This window comes from Thermobia domestica, chromosome 11 (genome assembly GCF_964235325.1).
Source record: "Thermobia domestica chromosome 11, izTheDome1.hap1.1, whole genome shotgun sequence".
Taxonomy (NCBI): Eukaryota; Metazoa; Arthropoda; class Insecta; order Zygentoma; family Lepismatidae; genus Thermobia; species Thermobia domestica.
In genome coordinates, this window is record NC_137464.1 from 29,766,148 (window position 1) to 29,778,171 (window position 12,024).

Sequence of the window (12,024 nt, forward strand, 5' to 3'; positions counted from 1 at the left end):
AACCTCTCTTTTAAGCAACATCGCAGTACATCGAGGATAGTTGAAAGTTGGCAAGGATTCAAGTCCTTTGGCGGTCCGATTATTGGACACTCCATTTCGCTCCGCAATACTTTGCTTGACTTTGGCCTAGAGGTCACGGACTCGTTCTTGTCTACTGGTTTGCAGGAGGCCATTTCGACGTTAACTTTAATTTCTTACTGTACTACGAGTAAAATAACAAAACTTTTTACCTCAATTCCTTGGCTTGCGCTCAAAGAAAATGGAACAGATCGACACGTTTTATTTTAATGTTGATTTAATAATTAATATCTAACTGCACTAAAATAAAAACAAAACTTTTAACCTCACATTGAACGCCGCGTATTAATTGTTTCTGATTTGTACGTACAACACTCTTCTCAACCGCTCGCTAACAATTACCAGTTCCAACTAGTTTACTCGTTACTACGTACTGTGTTGCCAAGTGAACAATTGGCAATTTACTTTTAAAAAAATCAGAATTTGTTTTATGGGTATAATTAAATTATTATAAGGATTTTCAATAAGTAGGAGTTTGGTGAAATGTCATTTTTTGGCAGTTCTGAGGAACCTAAAGATATTCATTCATATATCTGAATTTTTTTACTGTTGCTAAAGACTATTAAAAGTGAATTTTAATTGCTGTCGGAAGTTGTTTAATGTAAATCTTTTATGAAATATATATTTTAAAAAACCTGTTTTGAATAATTTTCAAATTTTTGCAGCTCTGAGGAACCTCAAGATATTAATCGATTTCGTTGAAATCTCGCAGACGTTGTTTTGAGGTCATGAGGCAAGTTTACCGCACTATCGGAAGTCGATTCATCAACTTTCGATTTTTTCGGCCCACCCTACTATGCATGTATGGAAAGTATTGTTGACACTAACAGAGACATATAGTTTAACGTGGAAACCGACAGGCACGCAGCTAAGTGTAGATAGGGGCCTATATTTTTCCAAACACGCTGTGGTTTCAGACCATTATGTATTATATTAATACAAAGAATTAATTGTAACAGATCCATTATTTTAAATTTATTTTAATCCTTTTAAGAAAATACGAGAAAAAAGATTAGAAAACTGTAGAGAAAGAGTAGTAAATTTAAAAAAATCCCTTTTCAGCAAGTTATATACTTTTTTCTTGTTAACTCCTTAATGACGTATAAAATGCAACATGATTAGTTAATTAAATGTAATTGTATTAAGCAGATTGGCTGAAACACGTATGGCTTTAAGAAACGCCAGCGTTATTAAGGATAGAAACAAAGACCCAGAATCTGCGCTTTCAGATTTGCATTTGAAGGATATTTTTGCGTTTCTAGATAGACATCTAGGAGCAAGAAAGTTAAAATGATTGGCTACTCAATGAAAGGAAAATTGAAGATATGTTTAACAAGATAGCAATAATATAAATTGTTTAGTTTTTCGATTGGTGGATGACTCGAAAACATATATTAATAACTCTTTTTTTTTAGAGATTTTTGAAGTTTTCCAATTTGTGTCCACATATTTGCCACACGCGCGAGCACACGCCCACAAATTTGCATAACTTTGGAGTAAGTTTCTTACTTTATCAAGGAGTGATAATACTGTATTGAAGTTGCACAGATTGATATGAGTAAGAATGCATGATTTAGGAATGATTCCAATTACTGTTAGGCCTAAATGACCTAAATATCTCCTTCCATGGCGTGGATACCCATGAGCGTGCTGTCTAGGGCTCTGTTCATTTTCATTTCGAAGGGACGGGGGTCACAACCCACAGAATTATGGGGCTTCTCGCCATAGAAGAAATGGTCAGCCCTTCAAGAAATATAATAAGATCACTTTTCTCTAATTCAATTATGGGATTCAAAATATTAATAGATAATCAATCGACAGTTTTACGACTGTATAGTAATATAAATTGCACTCATACTGGGCGACAGCGTCATTTTAAATATTAGCCCTGGGTGAGAGTAGGGAAAATTCTCCAACAATATGAGTTTTATATTTTGTATTAATATTGGTTAAAACATATGCATTTCTCACACTCAGGTGTGGTGAAAACCCCCTCCTCTCCAAAAAAGTGCCTCTGGTAATGTGATACTCATATTACTAACACGAACAAGTCAAAGCCATGTTAAATAATTTATTCAAGCTAGATTTCAAATTCTCACATAACTGCTGGTGTCCAGTCTTTCTTGGAGGGAGGGAGTATTCCAATTCAGTATGACGGTGAATTATACGTATTAACATTGGTATAATCGTGCCTAAGTTTACACCGACACGATTCCCCCCCTGAATACGTCCCTTACCACAAAAATCGAAATGATTTCCTTTCCTTTGAAAACAATCAATTACCATGATGTAGTAGTTAGGTGAAGTTATTTTAACGTTATAGTAATGAATACTTGTTCTTTGTGATAAACCAATTTACAGTATATTAACTACCTAGTCATTAAATTTCAAGTTTTTTTTTTGTTTTGTTTTGTTTTGTTTTTAATACGCAATATAGTAATCAAACCCCAGCATCATGTAAATTTTATGCAAAGTGAATGTACTGAGTTTTGTATACGTACTCTTGTAAAGAAGATGTAGAGTGGAGATTTATACATTCCCTTTGTATGCCCAGTATCCTTTCATATGATATTGTTTTTCTGAGGGATTACGGTGACTCAGAGATTGCTGATGATAATAGCCAAATGGTCTCGGACCTTTGGTTTCAGATCGACATTGGACAAGATGCAATCTTTCGGGGATTCGAGAAAGGGTGCCGATCCTGGGGGACGAGGGGGCCCGGGCCTCCCGAAAGCACATGTGGGCCCCCCTATTGTATTTATGAATATACACTATTTGGCATAATTTAAATGCAATTTGTCTTAAAATCCTCTTATATATATCTTCTGCATCTGAATGCCTCCCCCCCAAGTTTACAGAGAAATCGGCGCCCTTGGGTTTGAGTCCCTCTGAAAAGCATAAGCGTTTTTTATATGTCCTAAATACGTCTGTGGTCACGTCCCTTTACAGTCTGGTAGTGGCAATATGGTAGGAGGTGAAGATAGTTTAGGACAAACGTGCATGAAGTAACAAAAAACGATCGAGCGCTCACTTAATCATTTCAATTAATAAATCATATTCTTTAGCCTAAGTACATAGTAATGGAACAAAATACCTAGGAATTTAGTTTATATCTCGGCATTTTTAATTTCGAACCACTGTAGGAGAGAAAACTGTAACAGTGTTCGTGAAAAAAGTCGAATTAGGTATTTCTACAGATGTCTATATATCATGGTACCTACACGTCGAAAAAGGATTTTTTCGACATAAGGCCGCAAGGCCGTAACTTGTTTGGTACAGGAGGGGCAACCGCCTCGAAGCGAAGCTTCTCGCCGTTCGAGGGGGCCCACTTGGAGACAAAATTTTGTTACTCCACATACGATACGAACATGAAGTTATAAATTAAGAATAAACAGCACACAAAACAGCAGCAGCAAAACCTACATAAACAAAACAGCACACAAAAGGTAAATAAAATAAAAATGTGTCGGACCCATTTTAATTTAAAAAAAATGTCTACTGTTACGAGCCCTAGAAATAATATTTATTCGTTTTTTTTTGAGATTTGTGTATATTGTCCCTTAATTAATTTGTCATATATGGAACAGGTCCAAGGGCGTGCGAGAGGGCCCACAGGCTCCGGAGGCTCACAAAAAGCAAGAGAAAAATATAAAGAAGGGGCCTATTTTCGAATTTTGCGGGAGGTCCCAAAACAATTTTTTCTACGGTTCTCAAATATTAATGCTTCCATCCAAGAAAAAATCTAAGTTACAGCGCTGTCTGCTCGTCTGCTGATCTGTCTGTTTGTACTAATGTAAATGTGCATCCAATAGATCACGAAATTCAAAGTATCAAAACCAAATAAGAAATTTAAGGTTCTTGTAAATTTTTCAGCGTATTTTCTTTTTATAAAAAGATTTAAGGTTAATTCACAAAATCAAAATTTGCAATTTTCTCTAAAGTTGCTCTATATTTTTTAAAAATATTTTTATAAGTCAATAATCAAATGTGACAATTCTATAATATGGTATAATTTACTCTTGTAGAAACATTTTACAAGAAGAGTTAGTCCTTGGGAATTGGTTATTTGTGAATACTTTTCTCAAAAACCACTCGAACAATTTCATAAACAAATAATTCATTAACAAATGTATAACATTTAAAAGCTCCTTTTTGCTGGAAATATTATCCACAAGAGATAGTTACGCTTGGCTTTAAGGTTTTACGGAAGATTTTTAAAAAATATCTGAGGTGATTACGTTCATATTTCTTAAATATATATTTTACTTATAACATCACGCTATGGCGTAAGTAATTTCTTATTTACAATTCCCCCCAAAATATAGGCAGTTTGTTTGGAGAATGAGTTTCTCCTGCCGACTTTCCCCATATACGAGACAGGCCAATTTGTTCATATTTCACAAATAATTATTTCATTAATAACGGTATAATTGAGGGCATTACTGCTGTACCGCCGAACAAATTTGAAAATCGAAAAAAATACCAAAATGTACTGCATTCGGTTATAATTGGTAGGATATAGTATATGTAGTAGTAGTAGTAATAATAATAATAATAATAATAATAATAATAATAATAATAATAATAATAATAATAATAATAATAATAATAATAATAATAATAGTAGTAGTAGTAGTAGTAGTAGAAGTAGTAGTAGTAGGAGGAGGAGGAGCAATGGTAGGAATTGGTTAGAAACCCCGCAGGGGTTTATTGGGTTTTGTTCTCGACATGAAATGGGCAAATTAAAGACTTGCCCATATTCTCTGTACATTTTACAATCTATGGATGGTATAGTAAAACAAATGTACCTCTCCCCGAATTAGTCCATCCGCCTTCACATACAGTGCCGCTTACGACATCTAAAACACAAAGCAAATAAAACTACCTTCTTAACTTTTATTATTACCCTTACCTGACTTTCACTCATTCTTCCTTACAAACCTATATAAATTCTCCAATTGACCCGGTAAATTTACTACAATTGTTCCGGCGATACAGCAGTTAACCCTAAATTGATATACATGTACGTTATATCTCATAAAAAGACGAACAAGGGGTACTTTGTTCTACAGGGTGAAATCCTCGTATCAATTTTCTGAAACATTACTCCAACGATTTTGTGCATATTGAAAAAAAAATATATTTGTTTTTATTAACTTATTGTCTTTATTAACTTACATCTTTTCTTCTTACAAAATCCATAAGGGATGGTTAATTCTTATATTTGCACTCTTTTTATCGGCATTTTGCTTTAAAAACACACAGACGATTTTGTAGTTATTTGAGAAATGAATATTTAAACAATAACCGTACAAAATATAATGATATACACACTATTTTTTTTCTCAGTGTCTGATGAAGTCAAAGAGTTGGTTGGTGAAACTATAAAACATGTCTAATTTTTAATGAAATTATATAGCTTTGCTCAGCAAAAAAAAACAAAAAAGAAAAAAGAAAAAAGAAAAAAAGAAAAAAGAAAATAGTGTGTATTTAATTATATACAAGGCAAAACTTCTAGTTATGGAAAATATAGTGGAAGTCATTTCTAACGAAAATGTCAACAAAGGCCTGTGGGATTGAGATTTCCCTCACAAAAAAAAAAAACAAAAAAAAACGTAATAACTTGTACAGTTTTTGCTCATAAATATGTCAGTAATAACTACAGTACGATTTGATTTACTTTAACAAATAGAAGCAAGAAGTTACTATCTTCTATTATTTCCTGTTAAATCAGCATTTGTATGAGATTTCTAGGATATTAGTATTCAATTTTAAGTATTTTTTTCTTTAAACTAAAGATTGTTGTGCTTAACTTAATTTACTCTGTCTCCAATTTACAATCACGGAATTAATAAGACTAATAGTAAGTTACCTTGCACAGGCCAACGAAAGAAACACTTTAATAATATTTTGTACAAAGAAAATTTTGCCAAAAAGCTAAAAATACATTGATATATAATGATTATGTAATGTGTAATAGTTAGTTCATTTTGCTAGAAAATGCTGAACTATTAACAACGTAATTACTTCAATAATAACATTTTATTATAAGACCTCACTTTAGTTCCGAACAGGGGAGTTAGTCTTTGTACCGGTACAATCTTTCTGCAAAGATCATAGCAGGCTATTGTGTATTATAAGGCCATATTGTGGCAAACGTGGGTAGGAAAACTCAAATACTCTACCTGAAAATCAAGGTCGACACTTACAAACCAAAGAAAACTAATCATTTAAAATTAGATTCGAACTGTAGGCAAAAGTATCAGGTTTTTCAAAGTGCAGTAGGGTCATGTTTCTTTCCCAATGTATGACAAGTCAATTCAAATTCTTGAAATATCACTTATTATATTATTGTTATTAGTTTAGAAGCTAGTGTAAACAGATATAAAGCGAATTGTGGTTGCTACTAGCATAAAATGTGAGTAATTATTGATGTATAGAGGATTAGATATTTTAATAATGTGCGCTACCCCACGTAACATATTTGTGGGTGCCACAAACTTTTTTCGCTGGGTGCGAAGCCTGCAACCTCGTAAGAACAACTGCCGGGAATCGAACCTGCCTCATAAAAAGAATAGTAAATATTTTGTCACTAAGGACTTCACGACAATAAGGAGAAGTCTGTGGAAATCAATCTATTCACTTCTCTGGAGTCATTTTGAAAAATATAGGGTGTTCAGAAGTGATGTCACACCAGACGTTGGTCTTCAATCAAACCGGACCTGTGAACAAATACAAATACCTGAGGTTCAAGGTTCAAATATGGTTCAAATATGTTAAACAATGGAAAATGTTTTATTAGTAATTGACAATCATATCAGTCACCACTTAGGACACCACAACATGCCACTACATAGTTATTTTCTGAACACCTGGTATAATAAATAGCTATATTTAAGAAGGTCCTTAGTTCCAACTCTTCAATTCTATCCAGGTCTGTATCCACGGAGGCTAGGGGGTCGCCCGACAAAGTTTTACTGGACTCTAAAATTTTCACAGTAGGCTGTCAAATGAACTATAACATAGTGATAAACTGCAGTATGGTTTGATTGCTCTTGCCCCCCTAATTTCTACCTGGCCCCCTACATTTTTAGGTTGGCTACAGGGCTGATTTCATCTACAGAAAAACAAAATATTTTTAATGAGAATACTTTTTATATATCATTTTCTAGTTATACTTCGCAGTTGTTTTTTTTTTTTTTTTTTTTTTTTTTACTTAAAACACTAATAGAATTACTCCACTAACGCTTCTGCACGTGAAATTACTGAACACGGATATATTTCATCCATTTGTGTCCATACAGAAATTACAATTTTAAGGAGTGATATGAAAACGATTACTTAAATAGAATGAGGGAATATTTAATGAAATGTGTTGAAACTGTAATGTGAGTCTTCGTACTTCAGAAGTACCTTGTTACATTTTTGTTGCAGATATTTATCTCCTGTTTAAATCATTTACTAGGAAAGTATATATTCAATTTGTTGCGATCACAGTTGTATTGACGTTTCCTAGCAAAAACATTGGATAATTCAAAATACTTATTGGAGTTTATAGCCCTATCTATGGTGAATTTAATAATTAATACAGCAAATTTACAACTTTAGTTTCGAATGGTGATACACACTAATGTGGTGCTTTAACTTCATGAGAAAGTTAATGTGATTAAATATGTTTTATATCAGAACAAATTTTGATAAAATTCTCTGTCCTGCTCCTTTGTTCATAACGAGGAACTACATAGTTTATACGGTTTACCCAACATTGTTAGGGTCGTCAAGTCGAGGAGGCTTAGGTGGGCAGGTCATGTAGCTAGAATGGAAGAAAGTAGAAACGCTTTCAAAGTCTTGACTGGTAGACCCATAGGAAAACGACCATTAGGAAGACCTAGGCGCAGATGGGAGGATAATATTAAGATGGATCTCGCAGAGATAGGAATACAAAGTAGAAACTGGATGCAATTAGCTAAGAATAGAAGTCAGTGGAGAGCTTTTGTGAACGCGGCACTGAACCTCCGGGTTCCATAGGCCATAGAGTTAGTTAGTTAGTTAGTTAGTTAGTTCGTTAGTTAGTTAGTTAGTTAGTTAGTCTTGCTCCTTTGAATTTTCCTTAACACACGTAAATCCAGGACATTCATTCTATGCGTTAAATCATTGAACGATGTTAATTTAGTTTACGTATTTAGAAGTAGTAAACTCCAGAAACGAACAGAACTAAACTAGAGTGATGGTTGTCATTTTTCTGTCCATCCTCTATTGGTGTCATGTGCGACTTCATTAGCGTTCAATATAATGGGCAGGGCCCCGAATGTTTTATGATAAAAATTACTAAGTCATAATGCAAAAAAACTATACATGTTATCAATAGAATAATATTTTATCACAAATGCTGGCATAGTAAAAAGATACTGCAAAGTGACCGCCATTTTCAGTTGATTCGAACTGCTAGTGGGACATTGGGAATTAATAGTGTACGTTTTATAAACATCTGATTGTCAAATGGCTACCTGCAAGGGTGCCCATCAGGAAGGGGCAAGGTGGGGCGCTCTCCCCCCCTAGAGGAAATTGTACTTGGGAATATCAAAAACCCAATATATTTTTTTACATTAGTTACAGCAAAATTTGAAACTATATTTGAAACGTCAGTTATACTTGCCCCCCCCCATGGAAACCACAACATGGGCGCCCTTGGCTACCTGCGTTTATGTTTATTCCATCGCGCGATCAAAAATGTGTGTATCCCAATAACGTGTTATCTGTTTCTAGTTTTTTAAAAGGCCAGTGGTGTATTTAGGGGGGCTTCCGGGCTTAAGCCCCCCCGGAAATCTTACTTACTATAGTAAAGTATATCAAATATCTTGCTGAATTTTCACATTTTCAGGCAAAGCCCCCCCCCCGAAAGTTAGCAAAGCCCCCTTCGAAAATAAATCGTAAATACGCCACTGTAAAAGGTAGTACATAGAGGTAAGGTGTAAGCATATTTTCGTACCTTAATCGAAACATTATTTCGTACCTTACCTACTTATTGTCTTCAACATGTTAGTTAAAAAGCCTTTAAAGTCATTTGTAAAGGGACATTTTTTTTAGGAACTGTTGATTTCATGTAGCAGCGTTCAAGTATTCATCACTCAGGTCCACCTTCGCGTAGGCACATGAAACAAGAAGACCAAAACACAGAATGAAACAAACGTTAGAAAATGCATGACTTACGTACATTATGTGAACTATCGCTGCAAACGTAGCAAAGGAAGTAGAAATTGTTCTTTAAGTATCATTATTATTCTGTGTCGGTCCGCTACGAATTATAAATTTCTATCTAATCTAAACTGGTATTGTAACTATATAAGCAGGTCTGGATGATACTGTTTAAACATGAGTTGAAATGAGCAAGTTGCAAAATTGGATGAATTATGAATAATTGTGTACTTGTGGATTACATTTTTAACAAAAATGTTATGCTGATTTGTTGCCTTCTGGCCCGGAGTCAAATCATGTGGGACCCATCCACCCAACTTTTAGTGTTTCCCAAGTTGATGGAAGTGCCGAATGGTTTCTCCTCTCACACTGAATTGTAGTCTGAATTCCTCACTGTTCGCCTCAATAATAATAATAATAATAATAATAATAATAATAATAATAATAATAATAATAATAATAATAATAATAATAATTTTTCTTTTGTACAACTGTTTAACATCACTAGTATGGAAGAATTAGGTTTATCTGTACGTGTAGAAAACCAGTACTGCGATCTTTTAAACGAGGGTTCCTGTGTCTTCAAAGGAATAGAACTTTTCTCTATTTTTTTTTTTTTTTTTTTTTTACTTATAATGCTTTTATAGGTGCTTTAAGAACTCTAAACTTTATGAAGATCAGGCCCGTAGCCAGCCCAAAAATGTAAGGGGGTCCGGCTGAAGTTAAGCAGGGCCCGATCCAACCATATAATAGTTAGTCACCATATTATAGTTTATTTGCAAGCCTACCGTGAAAATTTTAGGAAGGCTAGTAAAAATTTAGGGGGGCCCGGCCCCCCTAGACTCCCCTGGATACGAGCCTGATGCAGATTATGACTAAAAAATTATGTACAACACCCGCTGGTGTCAGTGTATTTTAGTTATGTAATTGTAAATAATGCACTATAGAATTGAGGAGAAAATATTTTGCCTTTCTCCTTATCTTCATTTATTTCAAACACCAATAACACAAAGTCCGATAGAGAGAAATGAATTAAGAGAAATATTGACAGTGCTTAAATCTGAAGAGGAAGGGACAAATTAATGAAGTCTATGGCCCATAGAATGGAATTCGTACTTTCAATGTCATCTGCAGAAAAACTCTATATTATCTCTTACTCAACTGGATGCTGTTTTTATCTAAATGAGATCCATTTGAATATTTGTCATCCTCTCTGCGTATAGGTTTAACTACTGATCTTTTACAGATCGAGTTTTCAGTTAAAATTTGAAAATGCTTCTATTTTCTTGCGTTCTGAGTGCAAGACCTGCCCATCTACATGCCTACAATCCACCGAAATACTGTAAATTCCAATATTTAAGAAATAAATTCCTTATTTCAGAAAAAAAATCACCTTCATTGATTCTAACACATAGTTATTGTAAGCAATATACATTGTATTTCAAATAGCTAATCAACCGTCTCATTTTCAAAAACGAATATCATCAAGCTAGTTCCATGTATGTGATTTATGAGATTTACATGTCTAACTAACATGGATCATTTTCAATGACCACGACAACGAAAACTACAATTCCTAGTTAACAAAACTATTCTCCGAATTCCATGCCAAAATAAGTACTCTGTCTGCAATGAAAAAAGTTCTGATCGTCTCGTTGGATCTTCCGGTTATCATTGGATTTCTTACCTGCCAAGAAATGTTTGAAATGCCTCAAAAGGTTGTAATCGCTCATAGAGATATTCGGATGGTGAGGAAGAATTTCATACTGAAACTGATGGAGAGTGTGCACCGTCCTTTGACATGCATTGCGTTACAATATGAGGATACAGTATCTTTTGACCATGGATACTTAGGCACGAGTTTATGATCCATTTCAAACACTGTAATAATCTATTTCTGATATCTCTGACCTAAATTAGATTAACTCCGAAAATATTCTGGAATTATAATTTTTGCAGTGTTTCGTCACCGTAGATTATACCGGGTGTGTCAAAAGCACGGGGACAAAAGACAATTCTGTTATGAGTACATATACGAAAACATTGAAGGAGAATAAAGTTATTTGAAATAGATTTTCAACCTAAAATGATTGGACTTTCTCTAATTAGGGACATGTATTATTGAACATGATTATTTTTGTTTTGCTCCATTACAATACACAACAAACAAATCATATGAATAATTTTCTCCATTAGGACTTTGATAAATTATATGCACAAGTTACCGAGACATTGTGCAAGAATGGCTACCTTTGATTCTCTTTATTAAACTTATGTTACAAATTATCAACGGTCATAGTTGTCAGCTGTGATGTTTTAAATAACTTCGCTTTTCATATGCAAAGGACCCTCACAACTTTTATCACTGTAAGCCTGCTGAAACATTTTATTATTGCAGTTTCAGTTTCGTCTTCTGACAGTGAGTGAAACTATCGCCTTCCTGAGTCTCTTTAAACAATTCAATACGATTAATTCCCATTCATAATTATATCAGTTAGTTAATTATATTGATGAATTGTTTTGAGATGTTTAGCCAGTGGAAACTCTGATGTTTACTTAACTGTGTAAGAAGATGCATTATCGTGATGAAACAATAGCCAAGAATTTTTGTTAACCTATTATACCATACCAGTACATTGTAGTTTCTCTGTACCTAAAGTATGATATTTGCAGCCATACAGGTGCTACATCTTTTAGACTTTCGAACTATGTATTTATAAGTATGGGAAATCTCATAGAACTACTATGCCT